A 25,292-nucleotide genomic window follows, 5' to 3' on the forward strand; every position below is an offset into this window, starting at 1 on the left:
TTTGTAGAGTACACTCTCTGACCTATAATAAAATTTTAAAGCTTGTTGACCAGAGACACAAAGCACAAGATGAATAAATTGATATCTGAACATGATTGTTTGTGGTTACCAACAATGTAATTTGTATTGAGACCTTTTCTGAAGTATTCAATAGCCAGTGTATGTTATTTCACCTGATATCTGTCTCAGAGCCAATTTTGTAGACTGTTTAAAATATCTCAAATGGTATTTGATGTTGCTCATTTTGACCTTGAGCTAATACAAAGAGTCGAAGAATTAAATATTATTTAAGTCTCTTTTTGAATAAAATAGCATCAAATTAATTCCTGGATTTGAACATCTTTAGGTAAGAAAGCAATAGTAGATAGATAACTTGCTTCTCCACAGCAAACCTTTTCACATTGTGGGCTGATCAACTAGCATAGCAGCACGGACTATTCTGTGTGGAAGCCATTCATAGTTTTGCACCTCATCAAAGGGTTTACAATAATGCCCTCACCTTTGGTTATTATTGAGAAATTACAGTGTAATACAGGATAGAAACTTCAGCCCAACTCATCCATGCCAGCAAATTACTTAATCAAGTTAGTTCCAATTGCCTCCATTTGATGCATTGCTCACTAAAGCATCCACCTGTCTAAATTATGTTTAAATGTTGTAATTGAGTGACCAGTTTCCTTTGGCAGCTCATTCCACACACCTGCTACCTGAAAATGTAATTCCTCAGGTCTACTTTAAACTCACCCCTTTTACCTTAAACTCAAGCCCTCTAGTTCTAGAAAATGATTTCACACCAAATCTGTAATAATTCTGTAACCATTTGTTATCAGATTTCCTGGACCTTTTGTCTTTGAAATGCAAGAACTTTCTGATCTTTGTATATCCCTATAAAGTAATGCTGAAGGGTTTTGTGCTCCAGAGACAAGGTCCAGCCTATCCAATCTTGCCTTGTAATCCAGTTCCCAATACTGTCCTTATTAATCTTTTCTGAACCCTTTGCAGTTAAACAACATTCTTCCTATAGCTGGGTGACCAGAACTCCAAGTGCAATCTCTGTAACATCTTGCAGGGGGCTATGAACTTGTACCCCTTGATTTATTTGCTCTGTAATGCTGTTCAGGGCTCTGCCATTTACTATGGCATTAACATAGCATGCATCTACAGTTGAAATCCTTTGGGATAATTATGTCAATATTCTGTTGTTTTAAAAACTTTCTTTTATTCAAGATTTATTATATTTCACTTTCAATATGGAATCTCATGTCCATATCCCAATCTTTCATCTTCTATAAAAATGTTTAAAAGGCAGTTCAAGGTTAAAGCTGTTATTTCTCAAAATTCTTCAAATCAAATGGCATAAAATTGCTGCTATTGGATGGTCACAGAAGCTCAGACTGAGATGGGGTCGGTGATCTTTGTCATGTATTCTTCTGAATTTTTGTGGACAGTGCCTTGAAATCCAAATCAGTCATTCTTCCATTGATGGTGATGGGAAAACCTTGGCCATGCTGTCAGATCATCGAGCATGTGGTGAAAACATTGCAGATTTTAAAAGCTGCTGTTAAGTGATTGATAGCAGAGAGTTTTATTCCAATTCAACAAAATCTTTAGTTTAATCTGATCCCCAGAATCTGCCGCCGTAATGAGAAGAAAGTTTGATGAGAATTAATACAGATTTGGTGTGAAATAGCATTTGCAAGAAATGATTAAGGTGAAAGTACAATAGTTTTCAAGGCTGCTGCTTTATGCTTCCATAGTAATGGGCCAGATTGAGCAGGATTCTACTCTTGCTGCTTGTGGCCCTTGTCTGCCCACATTTGGCTGGTCTTAACTTGAAAGCACGATTGAATTGACCCCTCATATTTTTTGCTAAAATACAACGCTGGAGAAACTCAACAGATCAAACAGTGTACTTTATATAGCAAAGATGAAGATACATAACCAACTTTTTTTGGGCTCCTGTCTATATTTTGCTCATACCTTAATGAAGGGCTCAAACACAAAACATTGGTTATGTATCTTTATCTTTGCTATATAAAGTACCTTGATTGACCTGCTGAGTTTCACCAGCTTTGTCTTTTTACTTCAATCATGGTGACTACAGGCTGTCTTGTTATGCTCCATATATTTGCATCAGGTAAAAGTTTTGCTTTGGTCATTTACTTCTCTGGCCCCTAACCTGGCTGCTAAAATATCCAGATTTTAACTGGGGGCCTTTGTCAAAACTGAGGTATTGTAAGAGTTTTGAAGTATCTCCTCCACTCAAACATTAAAACTGCTATAAATATATTTTAAAATTATTAAAAACATTAAATCAGAAGGAACACTGAAAATGATTGAATTAATTTTTTTTAAAATGGAAAAGAGAATGAACTCATTTTGCTGCCTTGTCCTAAATCTCTAGGCCAGGAATTAAAAAAGCCTCTGATCCTATGGTTGTCCGACCAGTGTAGGACAAAAATTATGAATTTTTCTATGATAATGCTGGAACTGCTGGACACAACTGCAATTCAACTGCTTGTACTTTTACGATTCCAGATCAATTATAATATCACTAGTTTGACTGGGGAAATTAAGGAAATCACAAAAACAGTAAATTGCTTGATCTACAGATTGTTGACAAGGGAAACCGTGAACTTGTGTGAGTTAGAAATGGAAGGGTACTGAAAGGAAGATTAACAATGCATGGTTTAGTACAGTGATGGAGATATTGGGAATAAGCAAAATTGGTGGGGGGTGGTCTGAATTACATGTGCCAGCCTTTGTTCATTTTCTATGCGAGGTGCTGTCAAATTCTGTACTTTCAAAGGGATTGCCTTGCTTTTTAAAGTGAGTGTAAGTAATCATTAGTTAAAAAGATTGACAAGTGTAGAAAAGAAATAAAGGACTTTGGCCCTGAATCTTTTCAACATGCTTATTTTGCTCAATTTGCATTTATTCTTCCATTGAACATCTATTCAAACTGAAATGTAACCTCACCACATATTTTAATGGACTGTTTTTGGAGGTTTGTAAACTAATGTATTTAAGATTGTAGAAAAGGCAACATTGCAGAAGGTTAATTTGATAATTGAAAAATCTAATGTGCAAAAAAAGCAAACATTATCTGCATTGAACTCTCTTTTGAACATTCAAAGTCACATTTGTTGATTGTAATATTGCCGACAGATTTATTCAACTGCAAAATCTAAAGTTGGTCCATTGCATGCCAACTATTCTTGGCAAAGATAAATTCTGCCTTCAAGGATCACATTAATCTCTCATATTTCTGAATTTAAAGTGTTACATGAAGTCATTTTATTGTGGCAATCAGATTGTGATCTCTTCCAGAATGTGATGCTCCTTTAGTGTCCATTAAACTGAAGGAAATGAAGTATTCACATTCTACTGCATCTGTGTAGTAGTTGGGGTGCTGTCAGATTTGTGACATAATTTGAAGGGGTATAGAGGGGTGTTTAAACTAGAAATGAGAAGCCATAGCTAACCGTTTTCACACTGCACTTGTTCAAGAGTGGAGTGAAGTAAAAATACACAAAATATTGGAGGAACTCGGCCAATCTTGCAGCATCCATAGGAGTTAAAGATGTATTGCTGAAGTTTTAGGCCTGAGCCTTTCCTCAAGGTATAAGCAAGAATAGGAAGGCATCAGGATGAAGACAAAAACTGGCAAGGGGAGGAGTCCAGACTAACAAAAGGTGTTAATTGGATATGATAAGAGGAGAGGTGAAAATTGATTTTGGCTCTGTGAAAGGAGACCAAGGGAAAAGAGGAGAGAGATAGTGAACAGGGGTGGGGGGGTTGGGGGGGTGGGGGATAGAAGATAGGGCCAGGCTTTAATGGAAACCAGAGAAGATGATGTTAATGTCATCTAGTTGGAGGGTGCCCAGATGGAAGATGAGGTGTTGCTGCTCCAATTTGCAGGGTGTCTGTCTGGCAGTGATCCCAGTGGCAATCATTCAAGAATGGAGTGAAGACTGCAAGCAACGAACATGCTTTAAGAATACAACATGCTCCAGGAGGGACTTGCTTAGAATTTTTTTCAAATAAAGAAAGAGCAGGGCAAATTTGTAGAGTACTTGGAATATGGCGGAGGATTCCAATGGGTAAATGTCAGCAGTCCTAGAAGTAATTCAACGTGGCTATATCCCATCTTATACTCAATCCAACTCTCCAGTACTCAATCCTTTTGTGACACATATAAATACATAGCTGAGCAGATGTGATGCAAATAGTCAAGTTGGGGGACTTCTTCCTTTATGCTCAGTAATTGAGCAGTGGAGAGGTAATTTTAGGTTTGCACAGTCAAAGAGAAGTAATTAATTCTCATGAGCCAACATCCTGTGTACAATTGGTGGAAAGAGGGAAGCAGGATCCCTCTAATGTGCTTAAGAAAGGGGAAGTAGCAACTTTCAAAACATAAATAACCATTTAAAAATCCTTAACAGTCAAAATGTATCAGAAAAATATGTAAAAAAACATCCATACCAAAGTCTCCTGGTCTCTTGAATGGTTCAGCATTGCAGTGGAAGTCTGAGATCTGTAAATGTTGATCCATTTCCTGTCAAGGGAGTTAATCATTTTTAATCACACTTGCAAATTCAAATGCTGTGAAGGCTACCTTTGGTATGCATGAGCTAAAGATACTATGGGGTCACTGGAGCAAGTTCAGAAAACGTGGAAGTCAAGAAGCATATTTCCTTGAAACGGAGACAAGGGTGGACGTGATGGTGAAGGTTTGGCACACTTAGTTTCATCAGTCCAAACAATGAATACAGGAGCAGTGGTTCAATGTTACAACTGTGCAACACATTGTTGAGACCATGCTTGGAGTATTGTACCCTCACCTGTTCATCCAGCTGATATCAGTCATTGGAAAGAATGCAGAAAAGATTCATGAATGTTACTGGGATTGACAGGCTTCAATCATTAGGAGAGACTGGTTCTTTACTTCCTGAAGTGTTGGAGGCCAAGGGGGAACCTCATGAAGGTTTATAAACTCATGAGGGGCATTGATAAGGTAAATATTATTTTTCCCCAGGAGAGGGGAATCTAAAGGGCACCAATTTAAGGTGAAATGGGAAAGATTTAAAAGGGCCCTGGACTACCTTTTCCCTCACAGGTTGGTGGATAGATGGAACAAATTGCCAGAGGAAGTGGTAGAAGTGGGTTCAATTGTAAAGTTGAAAAGGCATTTAGATGACTCCATGGAGAGGAAAGATTTAGAGGAATATGGGCTAAATGCAGGCATTTAGAACTAGCTTAGGCATGGACAATTTGGGCTGAAGGGCCTGTATCCTGACTGTAAAACTCTTTTGATTCTCTGTGAGGTGCCACATGAGTTACTGAAAGGGCAACTTGAAGTTGCAGCGTGAATGTGAAGGCAAGAGCTATGTGGTCCTTCATAACAAGTAGATTTGATTATTGGAGTTAACAAGTCTTATTGGTGGTGTCTTTGCATCTGGACCTGTGCTTATCAGTGTTTGTCTCCTAACCCAAGGAAGAATATTTGCGAAGCAAAGATTAAGTGGGTTGGTTCCAGTGATTGTCGGTTATTCTGAAGAGGAGAGACTGAATAGACTAGGGCTGTCTTCTCCAGGCTTTAGAAAATAAGGAGAAGATTGCATATAAATATGCAAAATTCTTGTAGACCTTAGCTCAGTAGGTTAAGAATATGTCTTACTGGTTGAGGAGTCCAGAACCAGGAGTCACAGACTCAGAATAAGGTCTAGTCTATTTAGGACTAACATGATGAGATTTTTCTTGGTCTGGCCTGCTTGACATGTCCCTCAGCCTTACCATAAGCAACATTTTGATTAGATTTAAAAAAACTAAATCCATTCTGAACTGCTTTACAAGGATACCTGGTCTCACCTTATCAGAGATATTCCCTTAGATTCACCCATTCCCATCTCCAACCTTCACAGCTACTCAAAGCTAACTTTGGTCTCTTTTTAGATTCCAATGAAAGCTGCCAGATGCAAAATATTAACTGTTTCTCTATTCGCACTTACTACCTCATCTGCTAGGTTTTTGCAATATTTTCTATTTCTATTTCAGGATTCTTCATTCAAAGGATGATGAATCATTGGGATCTTCTGTTCCAGAAGGCTGTAGAGAATCTGAATGTGCTCAAAACACAAAATCAATAGACTTATGGAAATGAAGGTCATGGGATTAGACTAGAAAACTGCCTTGAGATTGAAGATTAGCTATTATCTTGATGAATGGCAGAGCAGGCTCAAAGGATGGCTGACATCTTACCACTTGGTGAACATCTCCAGCATGTATCATTTTAGTTTAGATTTCCAGTTTCAGCAACATTTTGCTTTTCAAGCATGTGTATGTTTTGGAGATGTAGCTTATAACTTGCCAGAAAGCTTTCAATTGTGCACTTCAGTAGCCGAGTTTAATACTGTAAGGGGGATGCACTAAAAATCGATTGTGTACAGAGTTAACATTCTAACAAAGTACTGTAATAGAATGTTTTGTACTTTTGCACTGTTTGTTACTATATTACATGCTATGGAATGCTGTCAGCAACTGGCATTATGTGGTGCCATTTTTTTTTGTCCCGAACAGCTGCTTAGTAATGTTGCCAGATAAAATTAGAACAGATGCCCAAAAACGGTTTTATGTGGCATATCTTGCATAAAAGGGAGGTAAAGGTTGACACAGATACGTTGGGAGCCTAGGGTTTAGGTAGCTGGATTCCTGAGTATAAGTGATCGAGCAATTAAATTGGGAGATATGAACGAGGGCAGAACCAAGGAGCACAAAGGTCTCTGAAGGTCGGGAGGGATCCAGTGGCGTCACTCGGGTTAGTGTCACCCAGTGCGGTAACTCATGGTATCACATTTCTGCCCCCCCCCCACCAAAATGGACCTCCTCCTGTATCAGACTATACAGAATCCTAAGTAATATTTTTTGTACTAATGCTACTTGTAAATCGTAATTCCTGTATATTACTGAATGTAATGGCAATAATAGTGAGATAAACAACTAGCAAAATTAAAATTACACCTTTAAATTACAATATCATCTTTATACATTGAATTACAACATTATTAGTAACAACATGATTAGGAACTGAGTGGAAACCTTTTTTAAAATTTTTCTCCTTTAATTACTGCTTCATTCTCAAGAAATTTATTGATATAGGTTCACAAATACTAATGACCACAGTATTGTCGTTAAAACACCAGAACATTTAACAAAAGCAGCGACTGTAAAAGCACCAGCAGCAACGAAAACAACAGTGCGTGTTTGTAGCACGTGCAGACGTAACCACGTGAATCGAGGCATCGTTGTACTTGGGTAATATAGTCAGCTCTGACCTGAGCACATCAGAAGGTTCAAAAAGTACATTAGCCTTGTAGGTATATTGATGCATGTAAGCTGGGCTTACGAAAAATGTTTTTGTTGTTATAACAAATTACAAGAATATTTTTATAAGTATTAATAGATTTCTGCTGAAACGAAAATTTTATGGAGTCATTTTGGTATCACCTCCTCTGATACTGTCACCCGGTGCGGCCGTACTACCCACCCCCCCCAGTGACGCCAGTGGATAGATTGCAGTGATTGAGGCAGTTTGAAAACATAAACAAGAATTTCACAACTGAGACGACTGACCCACTTTTGCCCTTTATTTTAGGTGCTGCTTTATTCATGAATGTTTGCAAATATGAATGAAGTTGCCATGGGGCTCAATTTTAATCTGCTTTATTGTTTCCTTCATTATGTCTTTTGAATAGATAGAGGAAAGATGATGAGAAATGATTATTCATGAACCGATATTAATGCAAATTATTACTTCACTATTACTATAGAGAAATCATCATTTCTTAGCGCACTAACTAAAAGTGTTCCCCCTTCTTTTTATATTTTTCAGACCTGTTGCAATCCCCCTCCAGGCTCAACCATTTGGACTTGTATGTTTAGACCCCAGAGTCTGTCAGCCTGCTCCCCAAATTCCCTCTGATCAATCATCAAATGGAAAGTTCTACAGTGTTGCGGTATGACATTTGAGTGTAATTAGATACAACAGCTGCTATTTTGCCTGAAATCCTACTGGATTATTAACTTATTATTTTTGAGTTTCTTCCTGAATTTAAAATTTGTTTTCCTCCCAAGACTGTTCTGACTGAATTGTAAGTAAATGTCTGCATCAGCTCTCAAATCACAGAGAATTGCTGCCACGCATGCCAGGTTCTGCAGGTTGTTTAACCTATGAATGCACATAGAGGGAACAGGAGCAGCCCACAGCCTTTCAACCCTGCTCTGCCATTTAAGATGATCTGGTTGTAATCTCAGCTCTGCATTCCCAGCTATCCATGGTAACCTTTCAACCCCACCATCCCTGCTTGCTTATCAGATGTTTTCCTATCTACCTCTGATAATTAAGATCTAAAATTGCCAGGCATTTTCCCTGACATGAGGCCAAAAAGATTTATTTCAGTCAGCGTTGAGCAGGGGACGCCAATTTGGAGATGATTTGTAGTACTGTGCTTTCAAACACCTTAATAGAAATCCTGTGTCCTTGTTGATCCTTTGATCTCCCGTATTGGATTCCCTGGATATTTAATATATTCTTCTAAAGAACTTGGAGTGAGGAATTTGAAAATTGTCCAAGATATGGACTTCTCCATAGCTATGTGTTTGAAAGATTTTAAGAAAAGAAGCACTAGGAAATGTTATGAGCTGAAGAATGTTTTTAGCTGCCAAACCACAAGAATGGGTGCAATTAGTGGATCAGATCAAAGCACTGTGGATTTCACGATGTATTACATGATGTATTGCAGCAATTTGGACACTATGTAATGCAGCATTGTATACTGTTCCCCAAAAAAACCACATCTCATCAGGTTTAGCCTCTAAATAGGAAGGTAAAATGATTTGTACTTTCACTCCTGTCATGAGCTGGCATTATGATTGATTGAATGCCACACTGTCCACAATGACGCTAAAGCTATTAAAAATGCAATTAGACAAACACGAACAATGATATGACTCTCTTAATAAATCATAAAAACAACTTTATTCTTTCATGTCAATATTATTGTAAATGCCTTTCAAACCTTTTTAGATTATAAAAAATGCATTATGGAATAATTTGATAGCATTTGCATTTGTTGTGTTTTTAACTTGCTTTCCTCTATTTAACACAATTAAAGTGAGAAGGAATCAGGGCCCCTTAAACATTTAATGTCAATTGAAAAGACAAAGTATCGTAAATTAGGACAAAACAAGATTGCAAATGATGAATTGTATTTAGTTGAGTAATCCTGTACAAAGCCTACCTTGTCTTTTGGAGATAGGAGTTAGCTCCATTTCACGTTGCTGTTGGCTGAACTATTACAGTGAGGTCCTACTGCATTTATTAACATATAAACAAGATGCAATCATCTATGATAAAAATTAGGAAAGGTTGAACGCCAATGTGCGGACTGATCTGACTTTTATTTTCAATGGCTTTTTAAGATGTAGTTTGCACAATCTGTTTAATTCTGTTGTCAGTCCACAGGCACAGGCAAAACACCACATGAACAAAAAGTTTAAGGTCTTACACCATTAGCTCAATTGCAACAGAAAGTGACTATTGCACAGGTTTTAATTTGTTGCAATGAATGTTTCTTCAGGAAGCACGGGTCTATGAACATGAAAATTGCTTCTCCATGCTATCTTGTTCCACCAATCCATTCTCCAACAACCCACAATTTATGTTTCCCAATATATACCACTATTCAAAGCCACGTGCTTGAGTGCGTGTTACTGTGTTACTGCCTTGCCAACAGGTCAGCTGCCAAAATTTCATCTTCAGGAATTATATGTTCAAAGCTCTGTATTTTTTCAAGCTTGACATTGTGAGCAGGTTAATTGTCTGAAAATGAGTTATGCTGTGCCATTTTGTAAAAGGAATTTGACTTCCATCATGTGGAGAATCTCTGAAGGTTGTAGCTTGTGCGATTTTGTTGCTTGTCATTTGAACTTTATAACATTGTGTCAAATGTTAAATGGGATGGTTTGTATGCCACTCAATGTTTGTGATCTCAGTAGCAGGGTCATTTAATGGATCTCTTGACATGGTCCAGAATCAACGTATCTGTTGTGAACAAAGACGTTGGAGGGACTTGGGCAAACAGCATCTATGGATTGAACTGGCCATATCCACTTTTTGTTTCAAATTTTGAAAATTCAATATAAACTGAATGCAATATTTTTGTGGAAATTGAAGATCCAGCAACCTTGGAGTGAAAAGAATAAGTAATAATGGAGAGATAAGTTGAACACATCAGATAAAGGAAGAAGTGAAGATAGAAAACAAGAATAACTGAGGTTAAAGAGTTGGCATAGCCACTCCTTGAAACCAAAGAAAATACTTTAAAGCTCAGTGAACAATGTCTATATGATGAATAAAAAGTTGGCGGAATGTTGACAGTGTAAGGCACAGTAATGTTTTAATAATGAACTTCGGAAAGTTAGAGCTGCAGTATCAGAAATATGATCAAAACGAGTACCTGTATCTAGCTAATTGCATGTGACATCAGCTTTGGATATGCAATGTGTTGTCAACTCTTGTTCACTTCTGATTTCAAACAAGGTCACAAATCCATTTTTTGTCAATACTGTGAATTTTAAAAATGAAATCACAGTATTTCGTTCAAAACATACTGGGGGTTATAGGTTAATGGGGTGTAATTGGGCAGCACAGAACTTGTGGGCCAAAATGGCCTGTTACCGTGCTGTATGTCTAAATTAAAAAAAAAAGTAAATATTTGACCTGATTGGAGCTTGACTTTTCACCATGCACTTACAGCATTCATTTTTCCCTCCAGAGGAAACTGATCATTAATTTTAGAATGACAACTAAGTTAGGTTCTCCAAGTGTGATAGAATTTGATTCTGTTAAAGGAATATGTGCATTTATGTTGTAACTTTCTTATCCTTGAGGGCATCTGAAAATGTTTCAGAATCATATTTCTCAGACCAGCTGCACTTTTTGAAGTGAAGCTTGTGTTGGAACTATGACAGGCTATTTGGGCAATAACAACATCATAATGACCAGCGAAACATTTTATTTGTGGTATAAATTCTGGATCGGGCCCCCCAGACAGCTTTCAAGATCAGACTGTCCATCGATGACTCGCAAATTTACTCAAAAAGCCAAATTGAGGTGACAAAAGCCGCTTTCAGATGGCCACAATACCCGACTAGAAGGCTGCACATTATACTCCTGTGCGGCTGTCGGGTGGCCTTCTGAAATCGGAAAAGCCGGCCAGGAGGTCTACTTACCAAACCCTCCTCCAGGAGGTATAATATCCTGCTCTGTTGCAGCTGAAAGTGGCCGGGCTGCCAGGGGGCGGGCTGATGTCGTCATGGTGATGTCATCAGCCATCGATTCTTGAGACCGGCGGGGGGGGGAGTTAAAGCCATTAAAGTATGTTCATCGCCCAAATGTATTTAAAATATCATCAAATTAAACAATCTATCCATGAGTCAGTCCAGGTCCTGTATTGGATGGCATGATTATTTTAAATATTAAATATTTACACAAATATTATCTAGGAACTTGTCTAATTCTGAATTGGCAGGCGATTTTAGAACAGGTGAAATAACACAATCTCACATGTTTTTCTGGATTTTCACTTTTGTTAACTTAAGACAATTTTAGTTTCAATTAATCCAAAAGTCTTCTTAAGAGTACCAATTCCTGCCACCCAATAGTAACATTTGTCATTGAAGTGGCTGCCAGCTACTTGGCAATTGGAATCAAATCGAGAACAGTTCACAACATGAAATGACAGATGAAATGTCACCACCGCTGGGCTTTACCGAATTCACGTTTGTTGAAACCAATACTAACGGCGCAAACCGTTGAATGAATAAACATCCTGATTCCCACTTTTTAGTGGATTACTATTTTGATGACGAGCCATTCAATACTTACCTGACCAATTGTTCCAAGTGAACATAATGTTAACTCTTGAATAGAGAGATCAAAAAAAATCATGACTAAACGTGCCAGCTGAACTCTGCTAGCCGCGCCTGCAGGCAGGTAATCTTCATCGGAACACCTAAAAGCAGCTAAAGCAAATTGCAACTACTTCTGCAGATAAAAGCATGGTAATTTTTTTTCCAGAAAATTACCTGGAGACATGGATAGTTGTCAATCTGCCTTTGGACTTGGTTGATGTGGAAATTACCAAGAAATAGCTTGAAGTTGTGAAGCAGTTATTCCCATTTAGCAGGACAGATGAGGTCTTGGCAATGAAAATGAGTTTATAAGTACACAATATGTATACGCATTGACATTTTTACTTGCTGCAGCCAAATAGGTACTTTTGTGGGTAAAAGAAATTTCTAGTTCACTTTAGATCACTCCAGAACAGAAAGAGATCATGAATATAAAAGGTGAATAATATTCAGAGCTGTAGTTCACACAAGAACTTTCCTAATAGTGACATGCAGACAGGTGAGTTTTACAATGATCTTGGGTCAATAACTAATGTGGGTACTTCATAGATGCTTCTGAAGAACTGACAAGGGAGGGATCTTCAACACCCTACAGCAGGGGTGTCAAACTCAAATTCACGGAGGGCCAAAATTAAAAACTTGGACTAAGTCGAGGGCTGAACTAAATATTTATTGAAAATTTTCAACGACATCTGCATGTTTTCTCTTCTTTCAACATTTTTCTTATTAAAATAAATGTTGAATAATAGTTTTGGATAAACTCTTTCATTGTCATTGTCATTGGACCATTTCCTTTGGAGCTCTGAAACCGTGCACATGACGAGTCAATGAGGGATGATTAAGGCAGTGGTCTTCAAACTTTTTCTTTCCACCCACAGACCACCTTAAGCAATCCCTTACTAATCACAGAGCACCAATGGCACAGGGACGCGAGTGGAAAGAAAAAGGTTGAGAACTGTTGTATTGTGGTAACTCCACATCTGATTAGGTTAATTGTTAGGCAAGTGGTCAGAGAAGGACCCCCCCGCCCACCCCAAGAAAGGCTTAAATCACAGGAACAAAATAAGCTTCCGTCTCACGGCTCCCAATCTTACACACAATCCTGATGTGGAATGTGGGGTCGCAGCTCCACATTCACCCGAGTTCAGGTGCTGTCTATGTGGAGTTTGTACGCTCTCCCCTTGTCTTGGACCAACAGGTCGGTCGCCTGACGAAGGCACCCGAACCCCCCGTTGAAACACCGGCGTCCGGGGCAGTGGAGGAATTGGCTGAGAAGAGCGCGTTGCTCCCACCCCCCTCCCATGGTTGGAGAGGGATTAAACTGCAATCTCACGGCGCTGGGCTCGTCTCCAACAAAAGGAGCGGGAGGCAGGGTCCGCCACGCACGGAGCGAGGGGGAAGGCATCGCCAACGAGAAGTTCGGTCCGGCGTCGCCGCTGAAGCGCAGACCCAGCGAGGATGGTCCCCAACTCCAGCCGTGTCTGTGTGTCCAGGAGCCGGGCGGGCTGAGTGCGGCGCTCCGATCCCCGGGATTCGGGACTCTGAGATCCCCCCACACCTCCGGCATCTTCATTTTCACCTTCAGTGTGCATGCACTATACTGGCGCGGTGGCCAGCGGGCCAACTCTAATATATATTTAATATGATCTTGCGGGCCAAATTATATTTGGCCCGCGGGCCAGAGTTTGACATGTGTGCCCTAAAGAATCTATTGTCAAATACATTATAAAATGTACATTTGCACCAAACTTCTTGCTGCAGCCAAACAGGCACTTTGTTTATAAAAGCATAGGTACAGTCACCATACTAAGTCGAAGATATCAGTAACAAATGGTGGCCAAGGTGACGGGATCCTTTCCAAAGCTGGCTCCCGTCTTGAGGCAGCGTCTCACATAGATTCCCTCAGTGGATGTGGGGTTGGAACCTGTGATGGCAAGGCTGTTTTCCACATTCAGCATCCTCTGTACACCTGGACAATTGAATTCCTCGACCAAGCTACCAGTCAGTATGCTTTCCACAGTGCACATGAAGATGTTTGAAAGAGTATTCAATGCCATGCCAAATCTCCCCAGACATTATAAAATAGAGGTGCTGGTGTTCCTTCTTCAATATTGGCTTAATGAGCTGGCTCCTCTGATATGTGGATCTAAGGAACTTGAGGGTACCACCTCCATCTCTGTCCATCAATGAGGACATGTCCCTCTTCCTTACCAATCTAAATTCAATAAATAAGCCTCTTGGTCTTGTTGATGTTGAGAACAAGATTGTTGTTCTGGCACAATCTAACCAAGTCAAGTTTATTCTTATCTGATTGAACAAGTACACCTGATGAAACGGTGTTCTCTGGTCCTCTGGTGCAAAACACGCACACACAACCAGACATAACTCACTGCAGACAGAAAATACATAAGCAGGAAAATACATAAGCGAACCGGCCCTGCTTGTCATGCACGTGGTGGGGCAGCCGGCCAAAATGGCGCCATCGGGGGTTTCCTCCTGACCTCAGCACCGTCCTCAGAAGCCCGTGGTTGGGACCCACGTGATGCCCTAGTGACGTCAGGGCCCCCTAGTGCGGTTCTCAGCCAGGTCCAGGCTAGGAGTATAAGACCAGCAAGGCAGCCTGCAATAAATCAGTTTTTGCTCACTGAACTCAATCCGTCTGGTTGTGCGATCCTTCAGTTAGCAGTGTCGCCGCCGTTACATAAATATATTTTGTTTTAAGAATATTTAGAGTCTCGGATAGCCTTCTTTTGGTCATTCAGCGTTCTCACTAACTGTGGAAAGAAACTGGTGGTGCTGGCTCTAATACTCCTGTATCTCTTCCCCAATGGGAGCAGCTGAAAGATGCTGTGTGCGAAATGAAAAGGGTCCTCAATGATTTTGCGCATCCTCTTCAGACAATGATCTCGGGAGATCACATCGATGGGGAAGAGGGAGATTCCAGAGATCGTCTTTGTCAGTTTCTTGATCTCCATTCTGTTATTTGCTCATCATTTCCCATCATTCACCCAACAACAGGGGTGTTGTCAATGAATTTATCAATTCGCAGTCAGGAGTGTATTGCGAATAGCGCAGGACATGAATCATGCAGCCTTGAGGTGTCTGTGTTGATAGTCAGTGAGGAGGAGGTGATGTTGCCATCTTCATTGATTAGGATCTGCCAATGAGGAAACTGAAGATCCAGTTTCAGAGGAATGAACAGATTCCCAGATCTCTTAGTTCGACCATAAATTTTGCTGTTGAATACTGAGCTGCAGTCAGTAAACAGCAACCTAACGTTGGTACACTTGTGGTCCAGGTGCATGGTTTCTGCTGTTGACTTGTTGAGACAATAGTCAAATTCAAATGGGTCCAGGTCCTACCTGAGACCTGCGTTGGTTTGCTCCATAACCAACCTCTCAATGCACTTCTTCAGAGTAGATGTAAGTGCCATTGGCCAATAGTCATTGAGGCTTTTGACTTTGCAAAGAAAATGTAGGACTTGTACAGTACAGATGTACTGTACTTTTCTAAACTGTATCAATATCCCCATGTTATTCCCTCAGACTTTGAGGGAGACCAGTGAAGAAATTACAAGGCCCCTGTCAGAAATATTTAAAATGTCCTTAGCCACAGTGAGGTTCCGGAGGATTGGAGGGTAGCTCATGTTGTTCTGTTGTTTAAAAAAGGCTCTAAAATTAAACCAGGAAATTACAGGCCGGTGAGCCTGATGTCAGTGGTGGGTAAATTATTGGAGGGTGTTCTGAGAGATCGGATTTACCAGTATTTGGACAGACAAGGGCTGATTAAGGATAGTCGGCAGGGCTTTGTGTGAGGTAGGTTGTGTTTAATGAATCTTATAGAGTTTTTTGAGGAGATTACCAAGAAAGTAGATAAAGAAAAGGCTGTGGATATCATCTACGTGGACCAGTAAGGCCTTTGACAAGGTACCACATGAGAGGTTAGTTCAGAAGGTTCAGGCACTAGGTCTCCATGGGGAGGTTTTAAAATGGATTGGAAATGGGCAACAGAGTGGTAGTGAATGATTCCTTCTCAGACTGCAGGCCTGTGATTAGTGGTGTGCTTCAGGGATTGGTGCTGGTACTATTCTTGTTTGTTATCTATATCAATGATCTGGATGATAATGTGGGAAATTAGATGAACAAGTTTGCTGATGACACGAAGATTGGAGGTGTTGTGGACATCGAGGAAGGCTTTCAAAGCTTGCAGAGGGATCTGGACCAACTGGAAAAATGGGCCAGAAAATGGCAGCTGGAATATAATGCAGATAAGTATGAGGTGTTTGCATTTTGGAAGGACAAACCAAGGTAGGACATGCATAGTAAATGGTAGGGCACTGAGGAGTGTGGAGGAACAAAGGGATCTGGGAATACAGAATACATAATTCCCTGAAAGTTGCGACACATATAGAAAGGGTTGTAAAGAAAGCTTTTGGCATTCTTAGCCTTCATAAATCAAAGTATTGAATACAGGATTTGGGCTGTTATGGTGTGGTTGTATAAAACATTGGTGAGGGCAGATTTGGAACATTGTGTGCAGTTCTGGTCACCGAACTACAGAAAAGATATCAATAAGATCGAAGGAGTGCAAAGAAGATTTACTAGGCTGTTGTTGGGTCTTCAGCAGTTGAGTTACAGGGAAAGATTAAACAGGTTGGGACTTTATTTCTTAGAGCATAGAAGAATGAGGTGAAATTTGATAGTTTACAAAATTATGAGGGGTATAGACAGAGTAAATGCGAGTAGGCTCTTTCCACTTAGATTAGGAGAGATAAATACAAGAAGACATGGCTTTAAGGGAAAGGTTTAGGGGGAACATTAGGGGAACTTCTTCATTCAGAGAGTGGAGGGAGTTTGGAATGATCTGATGTGGTAAATGCGGGCTCACTCTTGTTTTAAGAATAAATTGGATAGATGCATGGATGGGAGAGGTCTGGAGGGTTATGGAATGGGTGCAGGTCAGTGGGATGAGTGGAATGATCTTTCGGCGCAAATTAGAAGGGTCAAATGGCCTGCTTTCTGTGCTGTAGTTTTCTGTTGTTCTATGGTTCTAATATAATTTGGCATCTCAGTGTAGAATTGCCACAATTCATTATCATATACTGTGTGAAGATAAAGGTCTTAAGAATAAAGTTCTTTCTGCATTGTCTGTTTAACAACTCTTTTTAGGAGTCTTCTCAGGCTATGAAGAATGCCTCTGTACAGAGAATTATACCATTGAGACATTTGCTATATACAATTGATGATTTTGGATTGATTTAGACCTTTCCCATGAGGCTGAGATTAAGTATTTCTGTCAAAAAAAATAGTTCTTCTAACCACTTCATTATATCGTTTGGTTATAGTGCAGTGCAAAAAAAACCGTGGGATGCTGAAGCTAATATGCAGCATATCTGGACCCTGATAAGAGTACAGGGAAATGAACGTGTTTAAGATTGGGAGATAATGAAATGATTTATTCTTTTCCAATGTTATGTGATATTTTACCTTGGGATGAACTAGGGGAAAATTTTAAAAGCAGAAATAAAATGGACAGAGGCTCATAAACATGCATTGGGCACTGCCCGTTTATAGGGATTTTTATACAACCTGTTTAGAACAGGTTCGCGGAGCAGGCTCGATGGGCCATTTTTGGCCTACTCCTGTTCCTACTTCCTATGTTCCTAAAACCAAAAATTAATTATATTAAGGCAAAAGCTGGGAGCTGATGTCTGCGTCAAGTAGGAAATGTGTCAGGTGGAAGGAGGATCTTTTTCTTGCTTCAAGGAGCTCACCGTTGTAGTTAGCAGCTCAAAATTCTGCAAGAAGGACATCCATCCAATGCAGCTTTGTAAGATGAACCAGAAGTAACACACCGAGGAATCTGCTGATGGAGGATGACTTTTGCAAACCACAATCACCAGGGCTTTCACTCTTTCCCCTTTTCCCCGCAGGATTTGGCATTCACCTTATTCATGTGAATAACAATTCATTTTTCAAACTTGAACATAGTTTGATCATTACAGAACCAATCACCCAGTATATCTATCAGGTAAATTAACTTTCAGAGGTGTTTGATGTGCTAATGCATAATAAATTTGAAAGCATGAGAGAAGTTTATAGGATTTAAAACAACAGGGACAGCATAAATTCCATACTGACTGAATGCATACAGAAGAGACTGGTGATAAATGGCTTCTGATCAGCCTTGAAGGAAGTGTGAAGGTGTTTTCCCTTGGGCTGATGTTTTGCCTACTTCTTGATATTTTTCAATACAGTAAAACCCCTGGTATCTAGAATTCAGGCAACTGGCAAAACAAAATCAAGGAAATTAAAAAAAATAAATAAGAATAAAATGATAGGTAAAATAAGCAAGTTTAAAATTGTAAAATTAAATGTTATCTGAAATAACACATAAACCTTTGGTGAAGATGGGAGCAAATATTCAGCCAGTGGAGTGCCTTGATTAAGGTTTGCTCATTGCAGCTGCTTGAATAAAGTTGTGTGAAACAGCAATGATGTCGTCCAGGATGAAGAGCTGGTTAATGCTGCTCGCTGATGGAGTAACTCTCTAAAAGTGTGGAGGGGGAGGAACCTGCAGATGCAGTGATGATTAATTGTTTTCAGAATCAGGATTTATTGTCATGAACAAGTCATGAAATTTGGTGTTTTGAGGCAGCGTCCTAGTGCAAACATACATATTATAAACCCTTTTATGACATTACTATAAAAATAAAATAAAAGAATAATAACAATAATTGTGCACGAAAAGTAAGGCAGTGTCTTTGGGTCATTGATTATTCAGGAATCTGATGGCGGAGGGGAAGGAGCTGTTCTTGTGTTGCTGAGTGCTTGTCTTTAGGCTCCTGTACCATTTCCCCGATGGTAGCAGAGTGAAGAGGGCATGGCCTGGGTGGTGGGAGTCTTTGAGGATAGAGGCTGCTTCTTTAAGACACTCCCTCATGTAGATGGCCTTGATGGAGTGAAGATGGTTCCTGTGATGTCACAGGCCAAGTTAACAACCTTCTGGAGTTTATTCTTGTCCTGAGAGTTGGCGCCCCTACACCAGGCAGTGATGCAACCAGCCAGAATGCTCTCCACGGTACACCTGTAGAAGTTTACAAGAATTTCGGTGACATAACGAACTGGCTCAGGCACCTCACAAAGTATAGTCGCTGGCGAGCTGCCTTTGTGATTCCATCAACATGGAGGTCCAGGACAGGTCCTCAGAGATGTTGACATTCAGGCATTTGACATTCTTGGCCCTCTCCATTACTGAGCCCTCGATAAGGACTTGGTCATGTTCCCCTGACTTCCTTGTGAAGTCCACAATCATCTCCTTGGTTTTGCTGACATTGAGCACAAGGTTGTTGTCGTTACACCATTCAACGAGTTGATCTGTCTCCCTCCTGTACGCTTCCTCATTGCCATTTGTGATTCTGCTGACATCTGTGGTGTCATTGTCAAATTTGTAGATGTCATTGGAATTGTGCCTGGCCACACATTTGTGGGTGGATAATGAGTAGAGCAGTGGGCTAAGCATGCATCTTTGGGGTGCGCCTGTGTTGATGATCAGTGAAGAAGAGATGTTGGTTCCAGTTCCAGTTCCAGGTCTTCCGATGAGAAAGTTGAAGAGTTGGGTGCAAAGGCTAGAGTTGTAGCTTCTTGACCATTTCTGAGGGAATAATGGTATTGAAGGGCAAGCTATGGTCGTTGAAGAGCAGCCGTATGTATAAATTGCTGTTTTTGAGGTGATCCAGAGCTGAGTGGAGAACCAGTGTTATTGCTGTGGAGCGATTGTGATGAGAGACAAATTGAATCAAAGAATGTGACTGAAAATAAAGTAAAATGCTTTAAAATTTATATATTCGCGCAGGTGAAGTTTTTCAGTGTAAGTACAGTATAGTATTTTTGTCTTTTAAGCGGTTTATTCTTAATGCAGGTATATTAGTCATTGTAAGAATAAATCTCAAGCCACTGGAAAATACATTTATCCGGCATCTACCAATCCTCATGGGGTTTTACGCAATTTGGGTCAACATCTGGGTTAGATCTTTTAGGTACAGATGACTCAAACTTGTAAATGTAGTGAATTCCAAGTAGTTGAGTAATACATTTCGGGATGACGGACATTAAGTAATAAAATGAGTGAGATGTGACTGTGATATTTTTCAGACAATAATGTGGATAATCTGATAAGAATAATTATAACAATTATAACAATTTGTGTTGAGAAATAGCATTTATTCAATATCCTTCTCATCCATGCCTGTTTTGGGTTTGCCAGGATCCAAGTACAAGTAGGTCCAAATGTAGTTTGATGGAGAGTGGAGTGATAAAACTGGTAAATGACATCAAAGGGAAAACACTCCAATGAAGCCTTGGAGAAGAGCAAATCTTTATAGTCAACTCTTCTACATCATTCTGCTTGACAATGGGGAAGCCAGTAGATGTGCATGTACATTGCCAAAGCAATTGTTCCAAGCCTCACTGAACATGCTGCTTACATTATTTCCATCTTTGAAGAAGGCATGTGTAAATTCTTTTGGCTTTTAATTCCATCAGTTTAGATTTTGTGTCTTAATTCCATATGATTCATCATGCGACTGCAGTATTAGTTTTACTCTGGTTTGGACTTTTGCCTAGGATTGTTTAACTTGTATGATGAAGTAGAGACAGTGAGCCTTTGAGGAAGAGCAAAACAATTTTGAATGAATGAATCACTGTCTGAAGTGACCAAGTCTGAGATTCAGCAATCATAACCCTGGTGACCTTGCAAAAGGTATATAATTCATTAATTTGAATTAGGCATCCACATAGACCAAGTGATAACGGAGAGAAACATTCTGAAAGTCACTGAGGTAATGAATCTATTCCTGATGCAGATGGAGTCTTAAAAAAAGCAGCCTCTATCCTCAAGGACCCCTACTACCTCGGCCATGCTCTCTTCTCATTGCTACCATCGGGTTAAAAGATGCAGGATCCTGAAGATGAGCACTCAGTGGCACAAGGACACCTTCTTCCCCTCTGCCATCAGATTTCTGAATCCACAGACACTGCCTCATTTTGCCCTTTTACTTTTTCTTGCAATATTTTATCTCTGTTGAAATGTGGTTCATCGAGATGTTTGCACTGTGATGCTGCCACAAATAAGCGAATTACGTGTCATGTTCATGACAATAAATTCAGATTCTGTTGATACAGAGTCCACCAATGTGGAAGAATCATTGAATGGTAATGAATAAAATAGTTCTAAGTTCCTTCGTTCCAGATGTCAGAAACAAGTAGAAAGTTGAAGAGATTGAACTGATCGTGGAATCCATAATGATAGGAAAAAGTGTTTATATCTGCTTTTTTCAAAGAAATAAATAATATTAGCAGCATGTGCAATGAGCTGCTTACTGTTAGAGACAGCTTTAACTTTTTTTTCCAAGGTCTTGTGACCTGAAACTATTGCTGCAAATGAAACTTAGCAGAACTTTGTCACCTTAGGGTACGTCACATCTACCAGGTTAAAGCGACAACAGGAATATGGAGTGGTGAAGTGTGAAGAATGTGAAGGAATAGTCATGGATTAAACTGGAAAATTGCAAAGATGCTGGAGACTAAGAGAGGCTCTGAATTCACACCGCTGGATTTTTAAAGCGCAGGAGAAGTTGATTTAAAAAAAAATCTTTTGTTATTGTAATATGAAGCTCCTTGTCTTTTTCATCAAAAGACAGAGGACCAAAGGGAAGTGTGCTTTGGAAATTATTTGTACATCATTAACTTTGTCCAGGCTAACGTATTACACGAAGAATTGAACAATCTATTCATCTATCTGCTTGTTCAGAAATCCCAGTGGTTCAGTATCCAGATCTGCCATGAGCTAATGGAAGAAGGGCCTAAATTAAGGCACATTCCATACAAATGGAACATCTGCCTATCTGCAGATCCCAAGGCGTTTTGCCATTATTGGTCAATCTAAAGGTCATTACAAATATTATTCATTGTTGACCTCCAATGTGAAGTTCTCACCTCCTTGCCTGCAATCAAAGCTAATTTTAAATTCCACTCCACATTCACAATTTCTGCTCCATTAAACAAGATCTGTGTTTATAATTGGGTCAGTATTGCAACAAAAGCTACTTCTAATATTCGTGTAGTGTGATAGTACAGATCTATCACCAATATACATAGTGTATATAGTTACTGCATCTAGACTGTGCTTACAGCGATTGGCTGAGATCTAAGCCACTCCTATTGATTGGGCCTTAAAGGGTTGTGTCCCTAGCCAGGTCGGATCATTCCGGACTGGTTGGCCACCTGTGAAGAGCTCCTGACTTTTGCTAATAAAAGCCTTGGTTTGGATCAACAAGTCTTTGGTTCTTTCGACGAGCTCTACATGTAGTAATTAGCTTACATAAATAAAACAATAAAGATCTGCAACCTCCTTGCTGGAACAATCACAACTCATTTCATTGCTTCAGAGGTCAATTAGAAAGTATACATTGTTCTTGCATCTTCTCTACAAGGGTCTGTGGCCACACTAATTTTTTTAAAGAAACTATATATTCTTGTGTGTTTTATAACTGGTATTACCTTTGGCCAATAGCTGATCTCAATCAGATGTCTTTGGTGCAAGTAGTTTGATGTAAGCCTTACAATTCATTTTCTCAATTTGTAGTCATACACTGTTTCTCAGAATATAGACTCAGAATTATATCACTGTCGAAGAAAGATTTCGGGTCATGTCATGTTTTTAAGACTATTACAATGAGACAGTTTGGACCCCAATTCAGAGTTCGAAATATATAAATTTGACATTTTTCTGTTACATTGGTGATGTGATTTCTTCTCAGCTCCTTACTGATTAAAGTGGACATTGCAATAAGAAAGCAATTAGTCTTGAAGTCCACCAAAATGTGTATTTTTAAAAATGAGCTGTTCTATATCACGAATTTACATTTGAGCGATTCTCTGAACTTATTTGCTGCTTCATGCAAAAGCAGCCGTTTACTCCTGCAGAGTGGTAATGCCAGCTCCACAGTATGAGAATGCAGGCATTTTTGGTTCTCAGCAAGTTAGGTTTGAAACTTGTTATCATAAGAAATATTTAATATCTGTTCTTCATGCATTCCTCCAGGGAGCCTTCTGTGAAGCAATTTTTGTGACTAGTAATTGCTCAGATTTCATAGGCATGAAAGCAAAATGATTTGACTTCCCTTGTAAGAATGAGAGGGGAAAAATCCAATGTTTTAAATATCAGCCATTACATTTTACACATCTACATAATATGTAACCCAAGGGAGTTCATACAAAATTATTTTTTCATATCAAATTTTTATTAAATTATTTCCTCTTTTAGTAAGCCACATTCTTTCACAAAACTGTCACAAGGCAGGCTTTTATTTTCTGCAGTTTATAAATAAAGATTTAGATTGAAGCAATTTTGATTTTTTAAACTGAGAAAAGACAAACATAATAGTTAAAAAAAAAACTAAATACAATAATATCTCCCCATACCATTAAACAGTAGGGTGTGTTAGTGTATGTAATTGCTTCTGTGCCATGGTTTATAAAGAGAAATTATTAAAGTTTGGTTCTAACCTCAGCATAAATGACTTAAATAGTTCAAGTCTAAACCCCTTCAGATTTGATTCTGCCTTAGGTTTTCATCATTCTAATTCTGTGCATATGTATGTATATAGATCTCATCATTGTTTAATGCAGTGAATTCAATGAATTGTAACATTGAGAGCTCTGGGAAAGGTTTATAGAATTCCTCTGGAATAAATTTTCAAATAAATATTCTTTTTCAATCTTTTTATTGGTTTTTCAGAAAATAATAATATCAAATACAAAGATACATATGATATAAAGTTCAGGGAAAAAGTAAGTTAAAATTACAGATGGTAAACAACGGTAAGCAAGATACATATGATCCACGTTGATGGAAAAGAAAAATAAGCAATAACTATTGTAATTTCTAACCCCAATGTATTATCTGAGTGATTACAATCAAAGCCAGGTGTCAACTACTAATTTCAATACTAAAAGTTAAAAAAATGAAGAAAAGGAGAAAAAAAGAGATTTTTAATAAAGAGCAAAATGATCTATCAATTTTGAAAATAATTGAAAAAAGAACCCAAAGAGAAAAATTTAATACACATTGCAGTAGTTAACCACCTAATTTTCAAGAGAGAGAGAGAGAGAGATGGATGCCACCAAATCCAATAACCATTGTGTATGTGTGGGAGGGACAGCATCTTTCCACTGCAGCAAAATGAACCTCTCGCAATCAGGGAAGCAAAAGCAACTACATGGGATCAAATAAATATTCTAAATATGATTTTGCATGTGATTGCAGTTTTTGGAAGCTTTGTTTTGGCCACCAGAAAGGTGATAAGGAAACTGCTGGGTAGCGTTGGCATTAGTTTCATAAAGGCACTTTCCGATAACATTAAGAGAGTCATTTAATTAGTGGACCTGGGCCTTCCGGCTAATTTTATTTCTAAATGTTTTTTTTTTAAATAATATGAAGTAAGTTGATGTTCCTCATTAAGTTGACCAAGAGTTATGTTTGTCCCTCCCTGAAGCTGTAATCCCCAACTGTGTTATAACAGTGGCACAAAACAGCTTTCCCATTCTTCAAGTCTGAACCTAGATAATGAGGAGAGATTTTCTGAGATGTATGCCACTAAAGGGATGTCACTTGTAACAGGCAACATAATCTGAAAACCATGAGTGCACTGTTGATGGCACGATGGCTCACACTCTTGTTTTTTAAACTACATGATCTGCAGAAACATATCCTATTAATCCATGAAACATTGGCTGAACTATAGTAACTTTCACCTGACATGAGTGTCAAGAAATAACACTTCCAATAAGAAAGAGGCTAATGACATTTCATTTACTTTCAGTGGCATTAACATTGGTTCATTTCCTACTACCCTGGGGGTTTCCAGCTGCATTAAATGTTGTCGTTACAAAAGCAGTTTGGAGGCAGGATATTCTGTGGCAAATAACATGTATCTTAACTGTCAAGGATTCCATGATCTACAGACTGTAAGCTCAGTTTTATGAATACCCTGTTCTACTTGTGGGCAGAGCCAACAACGCAGTGCCAGAACGATTTGGCACAATGCAGGCTGGTGATTGGAACCACAACATTAAGATGAGCGTTCACTTTTTCCAACAGCAGCATGTTAAATTGTGATGTGCGTTATCTATACACCACAGCAATGGACCAAGGCACTTTCTCATCACACTTCTGTAATCTGTGAACGGTGCTGCTTGGGAAGACAAAGGAAGAAGGCAAAGGTGAACACTTTTTTCTTCCCCACACCACACCATTTT

General features: G+C 39.1%; 2 long non-coding RNA genes across 17 annotated transcripts in view; one reads left to right on the plus strand and one right to left on the minus strand.

Annotated features, from left to right (window-relative positions):
• LOC138759553 (uncharacterized) overlaps positions 1-25,292 on the plus strand; it is a 596,266-nt gene that overhangs the window by 99,580 nt on the left and 471,394 nt on the right. For 15 of the 16 annotated variants that reach the window (XR_011354926.1, XR_011354930.1, XR_011354928.1 and 12 more), the window contains one exon: positions 7,892-8,015. This is a non-coding gene — a long non-coding RNA (uncharacterized lncRNA). Of the gene's footprint in view, positions 1-4,647; positions 4,734-7,891; positions 8,016-25,292 lie in introns of those variants that run through there. The other variant, XR_011354936.1, reaches the window with a different exon arrangement.
• LOC138759555 (uncharacterized) lies at positions 1,294-9,425 on the minus strand. The gene is made up of 3 exons (XR_011354938.1): positions 9,300-9,425; positions 4,486-4,558; positions 1,294-1,631 (listed from the first exon to the last, which is right to left on the minus strand). It is a non-coding gene; the product is annotated as an uncharacterized lncRNA (long non-coding RNA).

This window comes from Narcine bancroftii, chromosome 3 (assembly GCF_036971445.1).
Source record: "Narcine bancroftii isolate sNarBan1 chromosome 3, sNarBan1.hap1, whole genome shotgun sequence".
NCBI lineage: Eukaryota > Metazoa > Chordata > Chondrichthyes > Torpediniformes > Narcinidae > Narcine > Narcine bancroftii.